The following is a 5,187-nucleotide window of genomic DNA, read 5'->3' as shown; positions in this document are numbered from 1 at the left end:
AGGCCCCAGCTTCCGACGCACGCTCACATCGAGCCCCACCTCGGAAATCTTGGCATTTTTCACCAAGTTATCCTTCTCAGCAACTGATGGGGTGCGAATAATCGCACCTCCATCCTTCAACGGGCGCACCTCGTGCACCCTAACCCCCATGGAAGGCCCTACCTCCTTTACCACTTTTTTAATGACCTCCTTGGATGTAGCGGGGGTTTTACCCCTCACTACGACCGACCAGGTCTCAACTGGCTTGGGCACCGGCAACGCAGGCAACACAGGCGCAGGCGCCTGAGGTGCCGGCATCATCGCTGCACCAGCCAGCGCAGCTCCAGCCGTCCTCCGAGTTGCTTCCTCCCTTGTAATCTTCGTGGCTTCTAACTGCCCACGAAGATGGGCTATTTCCGCCACCATCTCAACGAAAAGTTCCTCGAACTCCAAAGAGTATCCCAGGAGGTCCTTCGCTACACTTTTCGGGACGCCGTCCATGTCTATGACGGCTCCACTGAAGGCAGTCACAATGGACTTAAAGCGCCCCATAAACTGCCCCCCAACTTTCTTGCGTTCGGCATCCCCACCGAACGCTCCCAAACCCTCCAGGGAAGCACCCAAATTCTTACGGAACTCCTCCAAGTGCTTCCCAGCTGGACCTAATTTAGCCCCTGTCTTACGCCCCTTTCTCCCACTCCCAATTTTTCCACTTTCGGAAGCGCCCTCGCTTCCACTCACCCCCGACTTACTGGAAGGTACCTTTTCAGGTACCTTTAAAGCTACCTTCTCCACCGGGACCGCTGCACCTCCAACGGTCTTCTTCTTGATACGGGGAGGGGACCGCAACATGACCTCCTCCTCCCTCGACGTCGTGTCGTCCATTGCCGACGATGGCACCGCGGAACTGACTGAAAGAGGGGTGTTCGCCCTCTTCCGTATACCATCTAATTTGGGTATAGCCCAACGACCCTCCCACCTAGGTTGCCGAATTCGCCGGATAAAGGCCTCCCGCGAAACAGCAAAAAATAAATCACTTTTAGGCGACGGCAACTACTGCACGGCACGGATGAGCCCCGCACAGGCACGCACACAGCGGCTGCACCTAGCGGCGAGCCAAAGCAAAGCACGAGGGCGTAGCCCACTGCGCCAAACAAAGGTCTGGCAAAGGTCACCACCAATGCCTTGCCGGACAGAACACTGTTCCCCGAGGTTGTAGCACCTGCACAAGGTATTCAACCTTGGCGCAGTACTGTACCCACGCACAAAAGGGGACGCCCTTTTTACCGTTGCCAAATATGGCAATATAGCGGCACGACAACCTAGCGCACACGAAAAGGACGCCGAAAATTAACGGCACGCACCAAAAACCACGCCAGAAATTAGCGGCACACAAAAGTTGTAAACAACTTGGTATAGCGGCACTCGCTTGAGCGTCCCACAATATACCAACGGCACTCGCTTGAGTACAACAAAAGTACACTTGTACACAATTGTACAGCCACGCGAACATTGGCGTCACTTTCACAACGGCACTCACTAGTGCAATTACTCGTAAACACTGTACCGCTATGGTACAGCCACGACAAAAATTAGCGTCACTCGCACAACTGTAATACTACCGGTTATCACACGCGGATATAGCACACAGGCACACAGCACACGGCACGTCCGTTCAGCTCAGCAGTCACACTGAGAGTGAGTAGTGTTTTTTACGTGAGTTCCTGCTGGCGACAGCCCTAACCCACGGTACCCAAAGGCACACGGATCAAAACAATGCGTTGATCAGCGCCCCAAAGTGCCGAAGCATTTAAGGATACCAATTGGCAGTGTGGCATGGACACACTAACCACCTTGGTAGGGCTCGAGGCCTACCCAAACCTCTGCCGTTCTGAAGGTCCCGGCACCTGGTCACAATGCAACTCTACATCGAGCCAAGGCTCTACCCGCGCTTTAGGTCTCAACCACAGCCACCACGAAAACCTCCCCGAAGGGCCGTTCCCAAGAACAGGTCAGAGCGAACTCTGAGGGCTCCTGTTCCCCGTGGTACCGAGTTAAGGTCTCCGGTAAGACATCGTACCCGAAGACACTGCCAGTTGAGCACCCATACTACTCAGGCACTGGTAAACCTAGATTTTAGTCGCCTTTTACGACAGGCATACCTTACCTCGGGCATATTCTAACCCCTGCACCGCTGGGGGAAAAATAGATAGGGACAACAACAACGTCTGGTGTTTTTAACGTGAGTACCTGCTGGCGACAGCCCGAACCCACGGTGCTCAAAAGCACAACGTATCAATACAATGCGTTGATCAGCGCCCCAAAAATGCCGAAGCATTTAAGGATACCGATTGGCAGTGTGGCATGGACACACTGACCACCTTGGTAGGGCTCGAGGCCTACCCATACCTCTGCCGTTCTTTGGGTCCCGACACCCGGTTAATTGCAACACTACATCGAGCTAAAGCTCTACCCGCGCTTTAGGTCTCAACCACAGCCACCACGAAAACCTCCCCGAAGGGCCGTTCCCATAGAACAGGTCAGAGCGAACTCTGAGGGCTCCTGTTCCCCGTGGTACCGAGTTAAGGTCTCCGGTAAGACATCGAACCCGAAGACTCTGCCAGTTGAGCATCCATACTACTCAGGCACTGGCAAACCTAGATTTTAGTCGCCTTTTACGACAGGCATACCTTACCTCGGGCATATTCTAACCCCTGCACCGCTGGGGGGGGGGGGGGGTAGATAGGGACAGTAGGAATCTCGTTAATCCATTCATGCGCGTCACTAATTAGATGACGAGGCATTTGGCTACCTTAAGAGAGTCATAGTTACTCCCGCCGTTTACCCGCGCTTACTTGAATTTCTTCACTTTGACATTCAGAGCACTGGGCAGAAATCACATTGTGTCAACACCCGTTAGGGCCATCACAATGCTTTGTTTTAATTAGACAGTCGGATTCCCCAAGTCCGTGCCAGTTCTGAATTGATTGTTAATTGATAATCGTTATAATTTAAAAAGAATATATATCGAATGATATAATTCCTTAAAAATTTTAGCAAGAAAGTTCCACAATTGGCTACGTAACTACTATCCGGGGAACAAGAATCGTAATTCTCTATTTACCCAGAATGAGTACATAAACCATGGTATTGCTTCCCAATCAAGCCCGACTATTTCAATCTTCAGAGCCAATCCTTATCCCGAAGTTACGGATCTAATTTGCCGACTTCCCTTACCTACATTATTCTATCGACTAGAGACTCTTCACCTTGGAGACCAGCTGCGGATATTGGTACGGCCTGTTGAGAAGTTTGCGTGACCCCACCATAAATTTTCAAGGTCCGAGGAGAAAATATCGACACAACAGTAAATGTCATGCTCTTCTAGTCCATCTACCATATCTCTCTTCGAAAGACTTCCATGGTAGTACGACTATAAAACAGAAAAGAAAACTCTTCCGATATCTCTCGACGGCTTCTTTATGGTCGTTCCTGTTGCCAGGATGAGCACAAGGCCCATTTTTAATAACAAACGGATACTCAACAGGTTACGGAATTGGAACCGTATTCCCTTTCGTTCAAAATAATTCAAGTATTTAATTATTTTTTAATATATATATATAAATTTTATTAATATTTTTTTATTAAAAACTTGAAAATTTTCGGCTTTCGCCTTGAACTTAGGACCGACTAACTCGTGATCAACCACTGTTCACACGAAACCCTTCTCCACTTCAGTCCTCCAAGGTCTCATTCGATTATTTGCTACTACCACCAAGATCTGTACCAATAGCGGCTCCATGCAGGCTTACGCCAAACACTTCTAAGCACACTATTGTACCCTCCTACTCACTAAAGTTTCAAAATTTATAAATCAATCGAAATTGTTTTATAAATCATCTACTTTAGCGGTAATGTATAGGTATACAACTTAAGCGCCATCCATTTTGAGGGCTAGTTGCTTCGGCAGGTGAGTTGTTACACACTCCTTAGCGGATTACGACTTCCATGTCCACCGTCCTGCTGTTTTAAGCAACCAACGCCTTTCATGGTATCTGCATGAGTTGTTAATTTAGGCACCGTAACATTACGTTTGGTTCATCCCACAGCGCCAGTTCTGCTTACCAAAAGTGGCCGACTGGGCACATTATATCATAACCTCATATCAAGAAAGGTGAGGTTCTTACCCATTTAAAGTTTGAGAATAGGTTAAAATCGTTTCGACCCTAAGGCCTCTAATCATTCGCTTTACCAGATAAGATTATTTTATATAATTTTTAAATGCACCAGCTATCCTGAGGGAAACTTCGGAGGGAACCAGCTACTAGATGGTTCGATTGGTCTTTCGCCCCTATACTCAATTCTGACAATCGATTTGCACGTCAGAACTGTTTCGGTCTTCCATCAGGGTTTCCCCTGACTTCAACCTGATCAAGTATAGTTCACCATCTTTCGGGTCACAGCATATATGCTCAAGGTACGCTCCAGTTAGAGGTATAAATAATAATAAATTATCATTATACATAACTATATGGAACGCCCCGGGATTGAATTAATTGACTATTTAAGAAAATAGACTAAAAATTAATCCCATTATATTTTTAAGTTAAGTTAATTATGCCATTAAGTTTAATATAACTCAATGACTTGCACATATGTTAGACTCCTTGGTCCGTGTTTCAAGACGGGTCCCGAAGGTATCCTGAATCTTTCGCATTGTTAATCATATAAATGCATACAAATAAATATTAATATCATAGATATTAAATTTTTTGTAAAATTCAAAAAATGAATTTTAGCATTATATATAATAAAATCTATCAACACTTTATCAAATCATTAGTATTTATTCTATGTTAATATGCTTGAAAAGCAAATTAATTTAAATAAACTTAATATCACCAATGATCTTTTGATAAATACTTTAATATGTTAATAGATTACAATGTCCTTATATGAAAAAAATGCACATTATTTTTAATTATTTAATGATGAATTTTTCATAATGGATATTCAGGTTCATCGGGCTTAACCTCTAAGCAGTTTCACGTACTATTTAACTCTCTATTCAGAGTTCTTTTCAACTTTCCCTCACGGTACTTGTTTACTATCGGTCTCATGGTTATATTTAGTTTTAGATGGAGTTTACCACCCACTTAGTGCTGCACTATCTAGTAACACGACTCTTTGGAAATATCTTTCTAGTAA

General features: G+C 45.8%; 1 pseudogene; it reads right to left on the bottom strand.

Annotated features, from left to right (window-relative positions):
- Positions 1-2,672: 2,672 nt before the first annotated feature.
- LOC128870540 (large subunit ribosomal RNA) overlaps positions 2,673-5,187 on the bottom strand; it is a 2,772-nt pseudogene continuing 257 nt past the window's right edge.

The sequence above is a fragment of the Anastrepha ludens genome, chromosome X (genome assembly GCF_028408465.1).
Source record: "Anastrepha ludens isolate Willacy chromosome X, idAnaLude1.1, whole genome shotgun sequence".
Taxonomy (NCBI): domain Eukaryota; kingdom Metazoa; phylum Arthropoda; class Insecta; order Diptera; family Tephritidae; genus Anastrepha; species Anastrepha ludens.
This window is presented reverse-complemented; position numbering and strand designations above follow the sequence as displayed.